The sequence below is a fragment of the Dermochelys coriacea genome, chromosome 3 (genome assembly GCF_009764565.3).
Source record: "Dermochelys coriacea isolate rDerCor1 chromosome 3, rDerCor1.pri.v4, whole genome shotgun sequence".
Lineage (NCBI taxonomy): Eukaryota > Metazoa > Chordata > Testudines > Dermochelyidae > Dermochelys > Dermochelys coriacea.
In genome coordinates, this window is record NC_050070.1 from 91,030,379 (window position 1) to 91,046,397 (window position 16,019).

General features: G+C 44.3%; 1 protein-coding gene across 2 annotated transcripts in view; it reads left to right on the plus strand.

Annotated features, from left to right (window-relative positions):
• Positions 1–16,019, plus strand: part of DCBLD1 (discoidin, CUB and LCCL domain containing 1) — a 102,090-nt gene that overhangs the window by 23,108 nt on the left and 62,963 nt on the right. The window lies entirely within an intron of this gene.

The following is a 16,019-nucleotide window of genomic DNA, read 5'->3' on the forward strand; positions in this document are numbered from 1 at the left end:
CATTATGGGTGTCTATCTTGCAAAGACTTTCTTGCTGCTCAGACTTCTGATCAACTTTCATATCTCATCTTAAAAAAGGCCAGGATGAGTGTATGGGTGAGTGTGCTGATTTTGGAATTTTTTTTCACCAGGATATTTGACTTTAATTTCCAGGCAGGATTGTGGGAAACAAATTCAGACTAGAAATAAAGTACAAGTGTTTTAGCGGTCTGGGTAATTAGCCATTGGAAAAATGTACCTAGGCACAAGGTGGATTTTCTGTCAGTTGAAGTTTTTAAAACCAGGCTGGATTTTTCTAAAAGATACCCTATAGCTCAGTGGCCACCAACTGGTAGATCATGATCAGCTGGCCGATTGTGGAACCTCAGCCAGTCAAATGCAGTCTCTGGCCGCTAAAAGTCCGGTGGCACAGCAGGGCTAAAGCAGGCTCCCTGTGTGCCCTGGGCCGCGCAGCTCCTGGAAGTGGCCGGCATCTTGCATGGGGGAAGAGGTGGGGATCTCCATGTGCTGCTCCTGCCTGTTGGCACTGCCCCTGCAGCTCCCATTGGCCAGGAACAGGGAACTGCTGCCAATGAGAGCTGCAGGGGCGGTGCCTACAGGGAGGAGCAGTGCGTAGAACCACATGCCCTCCCCCAGGGGTTGCAGCGACATGCCGGAAGCGTCACAGGGCAGGCAGGGAGCCTGCCTTAGCCCCAGTGCACCGCCCACCGGGAGCCGCACAAGGTAAGCGCCGCCCAGTGGGAGCCCGCACCTCTCCCTCACCCCAACCCTCTGCCTCATCCCTGAGCCCCCTCCTGGAGCCAGCACCAACCCCCTTGCACCCTGAACCCCCTCCTACACCCCAGCCCTGAGTCCACTCCTGCACCCAAACTCCCTCCCAGAGCTTGCATCCCTCACCCCTGCCCCAGGCTCAGCTCGGAGCACCCTCCCACATCCCAACTCCCTGCCCCAGTATGGTGAAAGTGAGTGAGGCTGGGGGAGAGCGAGCGATGGAGTGTGGGGGGGTGGTGGAGTGAGTGGAGCGGGGCTTTGGGAAGGGGTGAAGTAGATCCTGTGTTGCACTTAAATTAAAAAAGTGATCTTGTGCTTAAAAAGGTTGAAGAACACTGCTATAGCTCCAACCAGAAGTGAGGAGCTTGATGCATAAATCACTGAGTGAGGATTGATGGCCTGTTTTGCAGGAGGTGAGGCTAGATTATGATGATGGCCCTTCTGACTTTAAAAATCTATTACTTAATTTTTCAAAGGTGACCGATAATTTTGGATGGGATAGGTTTTTGGTTACAAAATTTAAGATGCTTTAAAGGACCCTGATTTTCAGAAAGTGCTGAATACTCACAGTGTGAAAATCAGACCCCTGGTGACTTCTGAAAATTAAGTCCTTATGTTTTCTTGTAAAAATAAAATAAAGGATTCTGACTTAACTGAGGTATATCCAAACTCAAGAAGAGTAAAGCGAGAACTGCTCAGACCTTCCTATATACCGTGTCCCATAACACAAAAACAAGAGGTCAGTTGGTAATATTGATGGCCAATAAATTCAGAAAAAATAAAAGGAAATCCATGGAATCACAGTAGCAATACCACAGAGAAGGTTGCATGAAACATTTCATTCTCTTTGTTACCCCTTTCACAGCATTTGCTCATTCCTTTTGGCTTCGAATTTCTCATACTATCTCCTATTAGAGCAGAAAAGAGTGAGAAAGTGAAAGCTTTAAGAAATGTGCGTTCCATACGAAACATTATCATGTTGATTTTTATGCTGTAGAACAGGGGTAAGCAACCTATGGCATGTGTGCCAAAGGCCGCATGTGAGCTGATTTTCAGTGGCACTCACGTCCCGAGGGCTCTGCTGCTGGCCTGGGGTACCAGCTACCGGCCCCCTGCCAGCTGGGGTTCCATCCCCAGGTCCCGGCTACCGGTCCAGGGACTCTGCTCCCGACCTGAGGTCCCGGCTGCCAGCCTGGGGCTCTGCAGCTGCCCACAGCTGTGGCCCACTGGCCCCAGCCTGAGGCAATGAGGGGTGCGGATAGGGGAAAGAGGGGCGCAGCTCAGCACCCCCACCTTAAAAATTGTTTCAGCGCCACTGTACTAGGATATTTTTAAGTCCTGCTTACATAACTCATGCCACGTGGAACAGCGCACTGCATTTGACATTGAGAATAGAATGTACATGCAAGAACTGGAATCAGAATTTTCTGAAAAAAGGAAAAGAGTACTTGTGGCACCTTAGAGACTAACAAATTCATTTGAGCATAAGCTTTTGTGAGCTACAACTCACTTCATCGGATGCATCCTTTTCTTTTTGCGAATACAGACTAACATGGCTGCTACTCTGAAACCTGTCATTATGTAAGGCACAGAATTTTCTGATAGATTGCAAGTTTTCCAGCGATTTGGCTCATTGCTTTCTTTTCTAATTAAACCTGAAAAGTTCAACGAGGGCAAGGGCAAGGATCACACTAACCTGATACGATCTGCATTTTAATTTAATTTTAAATTAAGCATCTTAAACATTTTAAAAATCTTACTTACTTTACGTACAGCAATAGTTTAGTTATATATTATAGACTTATAGAAAGAGACCTTATAAAAACATTAAAATGTATTCCTGGCACGTGAAACCTTAAATTAGAGGGAATAAATGAAGACTCGGCACACCACTTCTAAAAGGTTGCCGATCCCTGCTGTAGAAGGTGTAGTCACTGATGCTGTACTTTAAATTTTTTAAAATTAAAAATGTCTGCAACATCCAATAGCTCCCAGACATAGCCATGATAGCCATAAGAAGCAGAGGAGCATAATGGGATTTTTAATGTCTCCTATTCTTTTAAGATCCCACAACAATGGGTGCCACATAAGCTATTGTATAAATACTGAAGAAGGGTGTTTCCAGTTTGTCCACAATGCTTCAATTCAGAAACCTGCCTTACAGCTTTGACCGTCTTTGCATTTGAACCATTCAGCTTTCCATTTAAACTGCAGTATGCAGGGAAGCATTTATTACTGTCGAAGGATGACTAATTAGCCTGAAAAGAACTGACTGCTCCAAGATATGCTGACCCAGGGAAAGAGAAACAGGAATTTGTGTCTGCGGTGGCTAATGGCAGCTATTGCTCTTGTCGTTATTCCATTAGTTTTATCCTGAGTCAGTTGGTGAGGCATGTCTTTGGGATCTTGCATAGAGGATTGTATAACTTGCTTTGACAAAGAGAAATGTGTTCTCTGTTGTCACAACTAACTAACTTAAAATGGCACATATTCACCTTTTTGTTATAAAGTTGTTGCCTATATGACTGAAGTACCAGATAAGACCTTGTCTTAATCATCGTAATTGTCTGATTTATGTCATAACAACAAGGTCTGTGTTGTATTTGTAAAATCAAACTGCTAATAAAAGCTGATTTCTCAGCAGGAAAATAATAATTTTATAATAAAATGAAATTGCTTCTGTTGTAGTGATTTAAAGAGAGAGTTCACTTGATGTCACTAGTCACTAGGGTAACCAGATGTCCCGATTTTATAGGGACAGTCCCAATTTTTGGGTCGTTCTCTTATATGGCTCCTATTACTCCCCACCCCATCCCAATTTTTTATATTTGCTGTCTGGTCACCCTATCTCAGAAGGAAGTTTTGTCTCACAACTCATGACCGCAGTACGTATAGGAAAAATACCCAGTGTTGAAAGTGACATCCTTCTAATAATAAACTTGACCTGTGAGCATCCCCTGGAAGAGGAGCAGAGAAACTTGGATGTGCCCCTCAAAGTGTCTTTTATAAGTTGTCCCTTAAAGCATGCTGAGGCTTGAGGTGAGGATTCTTGCTCCCTGGAGAATGATTCACAGGGGCAGAAGCTGTCTGCATGGACAGCTCCTGGCTCTGCTAGTTGACTTTTCCCTGGCTGCCAGACTTCTGCTGTGAGCTGAATTGTTTCACTTCTTGATTTCCATACATAAATGAAACTGATCAGCTGGAGACAGTGCCAATGATGGCATTCTCCCCTTTCTAAGTGGGCAGGAGAATGCCAGCAAATAAAGAATGTCCTTAGCATGTGTATGTGGAAGTGACACTTCCTGTCCATATAGTTTTTGACTAAGGGTCATTCACTCCAAATCTATTATGGGTACAAAATCCCATGTGTTATAATGTTAGGACTTCAGATTTGAATATGAGCTAGTGTAAATAAGGTGAATCATGAGGCTTTTTAAAACTGCAAATCTGAACACTAGGTGTAAAGTTAATCCCCTGTTCTCCACTCCCTTTCCACTTTAAAGAAATGTAATTTCTTATAAGTGGGACAATTTAATCCTTAAAAAAATTACTGCTTTCTTTTAAGTTTTAGAAGGGGAAAATCTAAGTAAAAGCTTTATCACTGTAGTTTTTACCTCTATCCCAGGGCTTTTTCACAGGAGAGAGGATTTTTGGCATGGTGGAAGCTCTGCAGATGTCCATGGCAAGCTGACAGAAACAACGTTGTTCAGGTCACTGTGAAGGAATTGAGACTTTTGTGTGTGTATGGGTATAGAAATAATTTTTTAAATTGTTTAATTTTAAAATAATCCATGGAGAGCATCAAGGGAATCTTGGGAATACAGAGCACGACTTTATTTTAGTAAATGGGGAGGTTAAAAGCGGCAGACAGTATCTGTCTTAGTTACTTGGTAGCGATGGCCAAGTTTACTTTGGTGACTTCATATGTGGCCCATCAGGAGTTGTTCTAATTGGGGTGTCGTCTGAGCTATGTTTGTGAGATGGAATGAAAGAGAAAGCTAGGCCTGTAACAGATACCTAAAATGTGAATGACATGGTGTTACACTGGGTCTATTTAAATAAGCTTCAGACTGGTTTGAAAGACTATTTTAGCTAGACTCATGGTAAAAATTGGTGATTTATTGTGCTTCTGCTGTGGAACTAATTTAGGATCATTTGCTGCTTTCTCCTTACTATTCAAAGAGGGAGGTAACAGTAAATAATGCCTGAGAAAAGGGGAAAAGTATCTTCTAGTTTGACTTATTTTCCTATTTCTTCTTTTTGATGTCGGTAAGTAAACTGTTTGGTCTGACAAAACAATACACTACAATGATCCTTTGTTTCTCCTCCACCAAGCTGCTGCCTGTTCTTTGCTTTGGCAGCTAAGTGATTGCTTTGAGGAGCTGTTGGAGCATGTGGGTTGAAATGTTTCCTGAGAACCTAATACAGCCAAATATGTGTGGATACAATTCAAAGAAAATACATTACAAGCAATTTATTTTTCCTTCCATGGTTGAGCATGTTGCAAAGTAGCTGGGTTCCCCTTTTAAAAAGAGAATCTATGAAATTATAGGTTTCAGAGTAGCAGCCGTGTTAGTCTGTATTCGCAAAAAGAAAAGGAGTACCCGTGGCACCTTAGAGACTAACAAATTTATTAGAGCATAAGCTTTCGTGAGCTACAGCTCACTTCATCGGATGCATTTGGTGGAAAAAGCAGAGGAGAGATTTATATATACACACACACACACACACACACACACACACACACACACACAGAGAACATGAAACAATGGGTTTATCATACACACTGTAAGGAGAGTGATCACTTAAGATAAGCCATCACCAGCAGCAGGGGGGGAAGGAGGAAAACCTTTCATGGTGACAAGCAAGGTAGGCTAATTCCAGCAGTTAACAAGAATATCAGAGGAACAGTGGGGGGGGGGGGGGAAGGGAGAAATACCATGGGGAAATAGTTTTACTACACTTTGGTTCTCTACAAAAGAAAAAGGACACGAAGCTATCTAAACTACTATATGCCACAAGGGGCCACAACAATGGTTCCCGTAACCCACTCAGCAATATTGTTAATCTATCCAACTATACTCTTAGCCCAGCAGAAGAATCTGTCCTATCTCGGGGCCTCTCCTTTTGCCCTTCCACCCCCACGAACATGATACAGTTCTGTGTTGACCTAGAATCCTATTTTCGACGTCTCAGACTCAAGGAATATTTCCAACACACCTCTGACCAACATATTAACCCACAGAGACCTTCCTGCCAACACTACAAAAAGAAGGATTCTGGGTGGACTCCTCCTGAAGGTCGAAACAGCAGCCTGGATTTCTACATAGACTGCTTCCGCCGACGTGCACGAGCTGAAATTGTTGAAAAGCAGCATCGCTTACCCCATAACCTCAGCCATGCAGAACACAGTGCCATCCACAGCCTCAGAAACAACTCTGACATCATAATCAAAAAGGCTGACAAAGGAGGTGCTGTCTTCATCATGAATAGGTCGGAGTATGAACAAGAGGCTACTAGGCAGCTCTCCAACACCACTTTCTACAAGCCATTACCTTCTGATCCCACTGAGAGTTACCAAAAGAAACTACAGCATTTGCTCAAGAAACTCCCTGAAAAAGCACAAGAACAAATCCGCACAGACACACCCCTGGAGCCCCGACCTGGGGTATTCTATCTGCTACCCAAGATCCATAAACCTGGAAATCCTGGACGCCTCATCATCTCAGGCATTGGCACCCTGACAGCAGGATTGTCTGGCTATGTAGACTCCCTCCTCAGGCCCTTCGTTACCAGCACTCCCAGCTATCTTCGAGACACCACTGACTTCCTGAGGAAACTACAGTCCATTGGTGATCTTCCTAAAAACACCATCCTAGCCACTATGGATGTAGAAGCCCTCTACACCAACATTCCACACAAAGATGGACTACAAGCCGTCAGGAACAGTATCCCGGATACTGTCTCTGCTAACCTGGTGGCTGAACTTTGTGACTTTGTCCTGACCCATAACTATTTCACATTTGGTGACAATGTATACCTTGAAATCAGCGGCACTGCGATGGGTACCCGCATGGCCCCACAGTATGCCAACATTTTTATGGCTGACTTAGAACAACGCTTCCTCAGCTCTCGTCCCCTAATGCCCCTACTCTATTTGCGCTACATTGATGACATCTTCATCATCTGGACCCATGGAAAAGAAGCTCTTGAGGAATTCCACCATGATTTCAACAATTTCCATCCCACCATCAACCTCAGCCTCGACCAGTCCACACAAGAGATCCACTTCCTGGACACTACGGTGCTAATAAGCGATGGTCACATAAACACCACCCTATATCGGAAACCTACTGACCGCTATTCCTACCTACATGCCTCTAGCTTTCATCCAGATCATACCACTCGATCCATTGTCTACAGCCAAGCGCTACGATATAACCGCATTTGCTCCAACCCCTCAGACAGAGACAAACACCTACAAGATCTCTATCATGCATTCCTACAACTACAATACCCACCTGCTGAAGTGAAGAAACAGATTGACAGAGCCAGAAGAGTACCCAGAAGTCACCTACTACAGGACAGGCCCAACAAAGAAAACAACAGAACGCCACTAGCCATCACCTTCAGCCCCCAACTAAAACCTCTCCAACGCATCATCAAGGATCTACAACCTATCCTGAAGGACGACCCATCACTCTCACAGATCTTGGGAGACAGACCAGTCCTTGCTTACAGACAGCCCCCCAATCTGAAGCAAATACTCACCAGCAACCACACACCACACAACAGAACCACTAACCCAGGAACCTATCCTTGCAACAAAGTCCGTTGCCAACTCTGTCCACATATCTATTCAGGGGATACCATCATAGGGCCTAATCACATCAGCCACACTATCAGAGGCTCGTTCACCTGCGCATCTACCAATGTGATATATGCCATCATGTGCCAGCAATGCCCCTCTGCCATGTACATTGGCCAAACTGGACAGTCTCTACGTAAAAGAATGAATGGACACAAATCAGACCTCAAGAATTATAACATTCAAAAACCAGTTGGAGAACACTTCAATCTCTCTGGTCACTCGATCACAGGCCTAAGAGTGGCTATACTTCAACAAAAAAGCTTCAAAAACAGACTCCAACGAGAGACTGCTGAATTGGAATTAATTTGCAAACTGGATACAATTAACTTAGGCTTGAATAGAGACTGGGAATGGATGAGTCATTACACAAAGTAAAACTATTTCCCCATGGTATTTCTCCCTTCCCCCCCCCCCCCACTGTTCCTCTGATATTCTTGTTAACTGCTGGAATTAGCCTACCTTGCTTGTCACCATGAAAGGTTTTCCTCTTTTCCCCCCCCTACTGCTGGTGATGGCTTATCTTAAGTGATCACTCTCCTTACAGTGTGTATGATAAACCCATTGTTTCATGTTCTCTGTGTGTGTGTATATAAATCTCTCCTCTGCTTTTTCCACCAAATGCATCCGATGAAGTGAGCTGTAGCTCACGAAAGCTTATGCTCTAATAAATTTGTTAGTCTCTAAGGTGCCACGGGTACTCCTTTTCTTTTTATGAAATTATACTAATTTAGAGGTCATTAATCACTTACCTGATGCTCTCTCTAACGATATTATACTTGCCTGAATTTTCAGTTTTTAGTTAGGAGCATTTTTAATGAAAAATCAGCTGTGAAACTCTCGACTTTTGTCTGTGATCGCCACAAGATGTTGTGTAGGATGTTGGAGCCATGCTACCATGGAGGCTATAGAGCTGGATTCCTAAAAGTTGCCTGTCATTGGGCAGATCGTGCATTACAAATTTATACACTTTTTTTTCACATATTTGACTTCCTGGGCCAGATCCTCACCTGGTGTAAATGGCATTCCATTGAAGTCAATAGAAGTAGGTGAGTTTGCACCAGCTGAAGGTCCAGCACCATCTGTTTGAGTTTTCCAAACGCTGCCTTTTTTTTGTTAATGAGTGATCTCATACCAATTCCCTGGACAGCAAGCCCACAGCAGGACACCAGTTTTGTAGTGCCGAATGATGTAATGGAGTCTGGTTGTGAGCAAATGTAGTGTTCAGTGGTATCTTGAGTTCTATTGTTACCCTTCCTTTTCAATATGTATATGAGGCCACGAGAAGTTTAGGTTGTGGTGCATTCTACAACATTTTAAACAGTTTAGATCCTGGATCCCTCAGAGATTGCTCCTCTCCCTGTGTGACACCAGAAAAGTTATTTCACCAACAGTATAGTTACACAATCACTAAGCCACTAGTGAAGACAAAACTTGGGCATTTTGTCATGAAAACCTGCTTTGACATGAGCTTTCGTGAGCTACAGCTCACTTCATCGGATGCATTTGACATGGTGGCTGCAGACAGCTGAACCCAGAGTGTGCTAGTGCTTATGCAGATGCTTTCATGGGTGCAGTTGCACTGTTGCTCGCCATTGCTGAAGTAGATACATTTATTTTGCATGTGCTACTCCTGGGGGAATTCTGCACCAAAAAATTAAAAATTCTGCACACAATATTTTAAAATTCTGTATATTTTATTTGTCAAAATAACCCAATATAATCACACCAGCTTCAATTATTTTGGTAATTTATTTCAAAATACCTGTCAACAAGTATGTCTGTAACAATGCAGGCAAAAAAAGATTCAGGAAATGTTTTTGACATAGTTTGCTTTCTAGGCATATTAATACAGAACTTTGACTAATAATTCATTTAAACTACAATACAGAAATGTATTTCCAGCACTCCTCAGAAGCAGTGCAAGGGTTTGGGGCAGTTGGGGTAATGGAGGAGCTGAGGGAGAGGGAGGTAATTGCTGGGAAGGAGCCTTGGAGTGAATCTGGATGGTGGTTGCCTGTGGGTAAGAGAAGTATGGAACAGGTTTTGGGGTGGGGAGAGGGATTGTTAGGATGTTGGGATCCTCCCCCATGCAAATGCTAGCTGACCCTTAGCCTCTCCCATTCAGTCAGGCACATCTTCCCCTCTCCCCATGTCCCTGCACCCCTACTCAGCCACCTCCCCCTATCCCCATGCGGCCGTGCACTCCCCATCCTCATGTGGCCCTGCCATTCAGTGCCCACCCCAGTCTGTCTTCTACCCTCCACTAGCCCTTCTTCCTCCCCCTCAGTCTGTGATACCCCCCTTCCCCCGCAGCAGCCTCATATGCCCAGCTCTGTCTCTCTCCTTCCCCCCCATCGCCTGCCTCCTCACCTGACCCCGTGGGCAGGATGCTATGAAGAATGCAGCCTCTCCTCCTTTTGAACTGTCTGCCCTCTTTTCTGCCACTACAGCAGTCCCTGGTGGGGGAAAAAGGCATAATTGCATTGCCTCTCCAGCAGAATTTTGTCCCCCAGCATTAATATGCAGACAAGTTCTTCAAGGGAAGCAGAATCTGGCTATATTATTTTTTTCCACTATTGTTTGAAGTTGGTGTGACAGAATGGAATATGTCTTTATTGATTTATGAACTCCATTTTGTATTGTGTGGCCAGAACATTGCATTGCATTCCAGACAGTGCCCTGCCCAGGAGAGGTGCTTGCCACTCCGTTGAAGGACCATCCCTGAGAAGCCATCAACACAGCCATCTAGCGCCATCAACTCTGAATGGCTTTCAGCTACGAGCCCACCCCCATGGAACAATGTTTTTTTGACCTGGGCATGCAGGGCGTGTGGGCATGCATGACTAAGGGAGGGCACTGGAACGTCTCAGTGACAGAGACGGAGATTCTCCTTAAGAGTGTGGCGCTGCTCTGAGCAGGACAATCCATCACCAGTCTGCTCAAAACACGCGATTTTTGGCTTGTTTTGGGGAGTTGGGCGGGTGTTTTTAGTCATTTGTGGACCACAGGTTTTCCCCCTTCTCTCATGGGCCATTTTTGTTGTTGTTTTTTTGAGACCCGCCCAGCGTCATGGTGTTTTGTTTTGGTTTTTTTTTTTTTACGTGAACCCTGCCTTCCACTTATTTTTTTTCTGGGTTTTGTGGGTCTTCCGCTCCTGCCCCCACTGCTAATTAGGCTTGATTTGGGATAGTTTTCTGGCAAGCCTTATCACCACATGTCAGAAGGGCTTACTGGAGGGGGGCAGAGGAAGGCTGGAAGGTCTCTTCCCAGCCTGAAATGCTGAAAAACCTTGAACTCGCAGAAAGGAGTGAGCTCAGACTAGGGGAGGGTGTGACTCGGGACTCTTGTTATTTTCAAAGACTTGTAACAGATGGTTTTACTAGTGAAGTTTCTGTGATAAATAAGTTGCTTTGCTAAGCCTGTGCACCTTGCTTTCCTGCCCCGTTTTCAGTAACGGGGCTAAATTAGAAGCCCAGAGTGTCCTCAGCCTAGGTGGAGCTCCAGGGGAACAAGTAAGTGACTGGGAGGCTCAGGTGACGTTGATTTCAGAGTCAAAAGCAGCTGGTGGTGGGACCCCATATCTCAAAGAAGGGCTCAGATGAAGAGCTAGAAGCGGTATCTGGACTTTCCCCAGACCCAGATAGCTTGGAAGTATATGGGAGCCAATGACTGAGTCATCTCCCGACAGACTGGTGACCACAGAATAGTAGTGGGCCAGGATGTAATAGTTGGCAGCATGGGAATGCAGGGTTCTGTCAAAGTGATGGCTCATTTTGCATGATAGTTATAGCAATGCCAATCATGAGATTTTAAATAAAATGGTTTGTGTGGGGGCTGCTCCCCACAAGTTTTCATCAAAACTTCTTGAAAAAACAATTTTCCTTTGAAAAACACTTTTTTTCAGACTGTATCTACTTTCCACAGAAAATTTCAAATTTTCATTTAAAAAAACCCCAATGCTTAAATATTTTGCTACTGCGATACTTCATGGAAGTTGTAGTTTGGTTGTATCATATCCTCATTCTCCTCTGATAGGATGGGCTTCCCCGATGGATATCATCTGCCATAATGCCGTAGGACCAGGGTCTCCCATGGTGAGTTACCTTTCCTCTCCAAGAGGGGAGACCATGAACACTATAGGAGATGCAGTCCAAGCAGGGAGCCTGGCTTACAGAGGAGATTGTGAGTGAGACACCAAACTACAACTCCCATGAGGCAAAGCAATAGCATTTTAAAAGCTGATTTTGGGGTTTTGCTGAAATACTTCCACTGAAGATCAAAATTTTATGTGGAAAACTTATACAAGTACAAAATTTGTTGTTTTTGTATATATTTTGTGCAGAAACCCCCAATTTTTGACCAGCTCTAGTTTTAGGTTTTCTATCTTCTGGTTTCTGAGTATTCCAGGTACACTTTGTCACATTTTCAAGGTCTTTCACCTCCACAAGCTTTTCTCCACACCCAAGTAAAAGCTGAGATTCTGACATTTGCTCTTGTGGGGGAGTTTTTTTGTTTGTTTGTTTTTCTTTGTTTCTGTCTAGTATTGCCTCTCCAGAATGCATTTTTTCCAGCAGAGTTCAGTGTGGCATTTTCTCTAATCCAGCAGTATGAATCGTTGCTGAAAAAATTAAAACAGGAAATATGCACACAAGCCACTATATAACCGCATTCAGACTTGGAGTGACTGTACCTTTTGAATTATTACTTTAACTCTTTGTGGCATAGATGCTTTTGTCATGAATGCCATTGAGGTGAACAGTGAGAGCGTGGGAAGAAGGGAGAAGTGCAGAAAAAACAGTCTCATGTGCACTTATCTTTCATCAGTTTGATTATTTGCATGACTTCCCCAGCTAGATTCCAATAGCAGCAAGTCACAAAATAACATTTAATTCCTCATCTCAAAGGAGACACTTTTTTTTTTTTTTTTTTTTTTTTTTTTTTTTTTTTTGCTAATTTGGGTTTTGAGCAGGTATCTGAGCATAAAGAAAATGGAGTTCTACCTGGGGAAGAGATTGTTATGATCTGGTTGACAGGGCAGCCTAGGGCCAGGTCTACACAACAGATTTTTTGCTGGCATACCTATGTCAGTCCTGGGTGTGATCTCTGACAGCTGGCTGGCAAAAGCTCCTAGTGTACACAAGAGTTGTATCAGGAAAATGGAGCTTTTGCAAGTATCATTTATTTTGCTCAGGAGTGGCTGGAATAAGCTATACAAGTAAAAACACAGCTTTGCCAGTTTAGCTGCATCCACACTAGGAGCACTTAGCTAGTATAGTATATGGTGGCAAAGCCTTCCAAATGTAATCTTGGCCTAATTCTCTTTGGATGCAGTAGGGGCAGAGTCTTGAAAATGATTGATCAGTTTCCAGTTGTAGCTTGCTATGATTGCTTTTGAAATGACCTGTGTAAAATTTATAAATGATGATGATGCAGCTATGCATGTTTTCCCCCAAAATAGGAATAGAAAATACTACAGAAAAAGCTTTTTTAATTGGCATGTTGGGAGAATGGAGGGGTGGCAGTAAATCAAAAATTCCAGTTAACAAAGTGGGAGAGAGTTTGGGTGCGGGAGGATTTTGGGGGCATGGGCTTGGGGCGCAGGAAGAGTTTCGGGGTGCCGAATCCAGGTTTTGATCACCTCGGGTGGTTCCCCACAAGCAGCGACATGTCCCTGCTGCTCTTAGGTGAAGACGCATCTGCACAGCTCTGCAGGCGCTGGCCCCACAGCTCCCATTGGTTGCGGCTCCTGGCAGTGCTCAGGGCGGGGGCAGCGCGCAGAGCCACCTGGCTGCACCTCCACCTAGGAGCAGCAGGGACATGTCACTGCTTGTGAGGAGCTGCCTGAGGTGAGTGCCGCCCGGATCCAGCACCCTGAAATCCTTCCCGTGCTCCAACCTCCCTCCTACACCCTAACTCCCTCCCAGAACCTATTCCTCCGCCTAGGAGCAGCAGAGGCATGTTGCTGCTTCCGGGCAGCCACACAGAGCCAGGAAGGGAGCCTGCCAACCAGACTATAAACCAGACTTTCTATGAAGATCAGAAATGTCAGTTTATAGAGCTTTCCAGTTGGTAAAGTGCCAGATAACACAGCTTTTACTGTACCTAGAATAACCTCCACTGGGATAGGGGAATGGAAATTGAAACTTCCTGCACCGGTGGGGATATGTCCCCTTGCAGAGAGGGCAACTTTAAAGTAGGGCCACTAGAGCCTTGTGATGGATTTAGAGTAGCTTTGTATCTTATGAATACTGTATGGTGACCTGGTTATTGGGATGTTTACTATAGGAATATATTGGTTTAGTTTAATAGGAGGATGCTGGGGGTGGGGGAGGGGAAGCAAGCAGGAAAGTAAAGTATGCTTAGGATAAAGCCACTTCTCCACAAACACCTGAGAATTGTTAAGAGTAAAGGTTCAGGAACACAAGAGATCAAAAGAATTATAGCTGGGGTTAAAAAGGGATTCTGTCGCAAGAGAGATGGGGTAGTTTGTTCAAAAGAACCAGACTGAGACCAAGGCACCCCCTGAGGTGTCGTAGAGTCAGAGTTTAAGGCAAGAAGGGGACCACCAGATCATCTAGTCTATCCTCCTGTACATCACAGACCACCAACACCACTGAGCACCCACACATAAAACCCAACAACCACAACTGAATCCAAGTATTGCAGCCCATGGGAGACTAGACTAATGTGCTACAGGCAGAGTATAGGAGGGACCAAGGTGCACCAGTGGCCGAGGCTCCTGCAATGGCACAGAAATGATTAAGTGAGAGACACCCAGTTAATCTTGGCAAGTGACCTGCATCCACGCTCCACAGAGGAAGATGGAAAAAAAACCCAAGGTTGCTGCCAGCCTGACCTGGGGGAAAATTGCTTCCCAACTCCACATATGGTGATCAGTGAGACCCTGAAAACATGAGCAAGAGCCTGCCAGACAAGCACCTGACAGAGAGACTGCTTGGTGCCACCCCAGAGCACTGGCCATCCCATCCAGTGTCCTACAACGACCATTTCAGAAGACATTAGGCCTAGGTTACCGTCAGTGTATGATAACCGTATAGGTAGGCTAGACCTGGGTAGACTGTTGTTCTTAAAATTCTTTTTCCCTAAATGTTGGTTCCTGCTGTGAAAATAAACAATACTTTAAGAAAGCTGTCTGAGCACTATCTAAACCACTTGTCCCAGACTCCCAAGGGAAGGACCACGGGGGCTGAACTCAGTTAGACTTGCAGGTAAGCACAGTTGATACACCAGAAACTGTAACCCGGGGGAGGAGGGGGAAATTGTGGAATTTCACCCAGGATAGGTCAAGACAGGAGGCCAGAGACCTGAAAGGGTAGATTCAGATACACAAAGAGGTCAAAGGTACAGATAGTCCAGTAACCATGACAAGTCCTGCCAAGAAAAACTGTGTGTAGGAGATTTAATGAATTGGTGAAGCCCCATGGTGCCCTGGCCCTTGCTTTGGGTTCTGTTGGTTCTAGATCCAAAGGTAGAGCGGAGTTGCCACTACCTAGCATCACTGTGATAGGTTTTCCTTCCCCTCAGGTCCCCTGGTGCATTTTTCACCCCAGAGGCCCTCTGGTTTACTCCAGTATAACACAGGGCAGAATGTAACCCAGTACAGCCAACAGCAATTTGATGTTGTTGGGACCTGTTATGTTTCCTGAGTTTCAGTGATTTTTGCTCCACAACTTTAAGTTGCAATTCAACTTGTTGCATTTAATTTCCTCAATTTTTTGTTTTGTTTTATTTTTTATTTTTAAAGAAACAAAGAAAAGGAAAACAGAATCCCAGAGCTTTTCAACAATCAGAATTTAAAAGCTCCACTAGCTAAACCAATGGAATTTTGACAATTCCTGGCTCTGGGGTATGACCTTCTTTAGGTGCACTGGCATGTGTATTGCACACTAAGATAACTCTAAGCACATGATCTGTAGAAGTACATAGCTTTAACATTAAGTGATTAGTTTTTGCACACATATATGAAATGAATTTAAATGGTCAAATCTAATTAAAACCAAATTCTTTCAAATCTGATAAAGGCAATACATCTCAGTGAGGACTAGTTGCGTACCAATCTTCTGATTCTGCCAATGGATTTATGTGTGTGAAGCCACATTCAAGTCAATATTTAACTAGATCTTGATAACTGTAATGGAGGACACTGGGATACCTACCCACAGTGCATCACACCTTTATCCGTAACACTGTGCTGCTGTGTGGACACAAGCATTGTAGTGTGACTGTTCTACATGGCACATAGTGTGAATGTACTCTTCCAAAATAGCTTTTTTGATTGTACTAATAAATTGTACATCAGTGCAATTTCTGCGTGTAGACAAAGCTGTGCTTACCAATATATGTTACTACTGAGTGA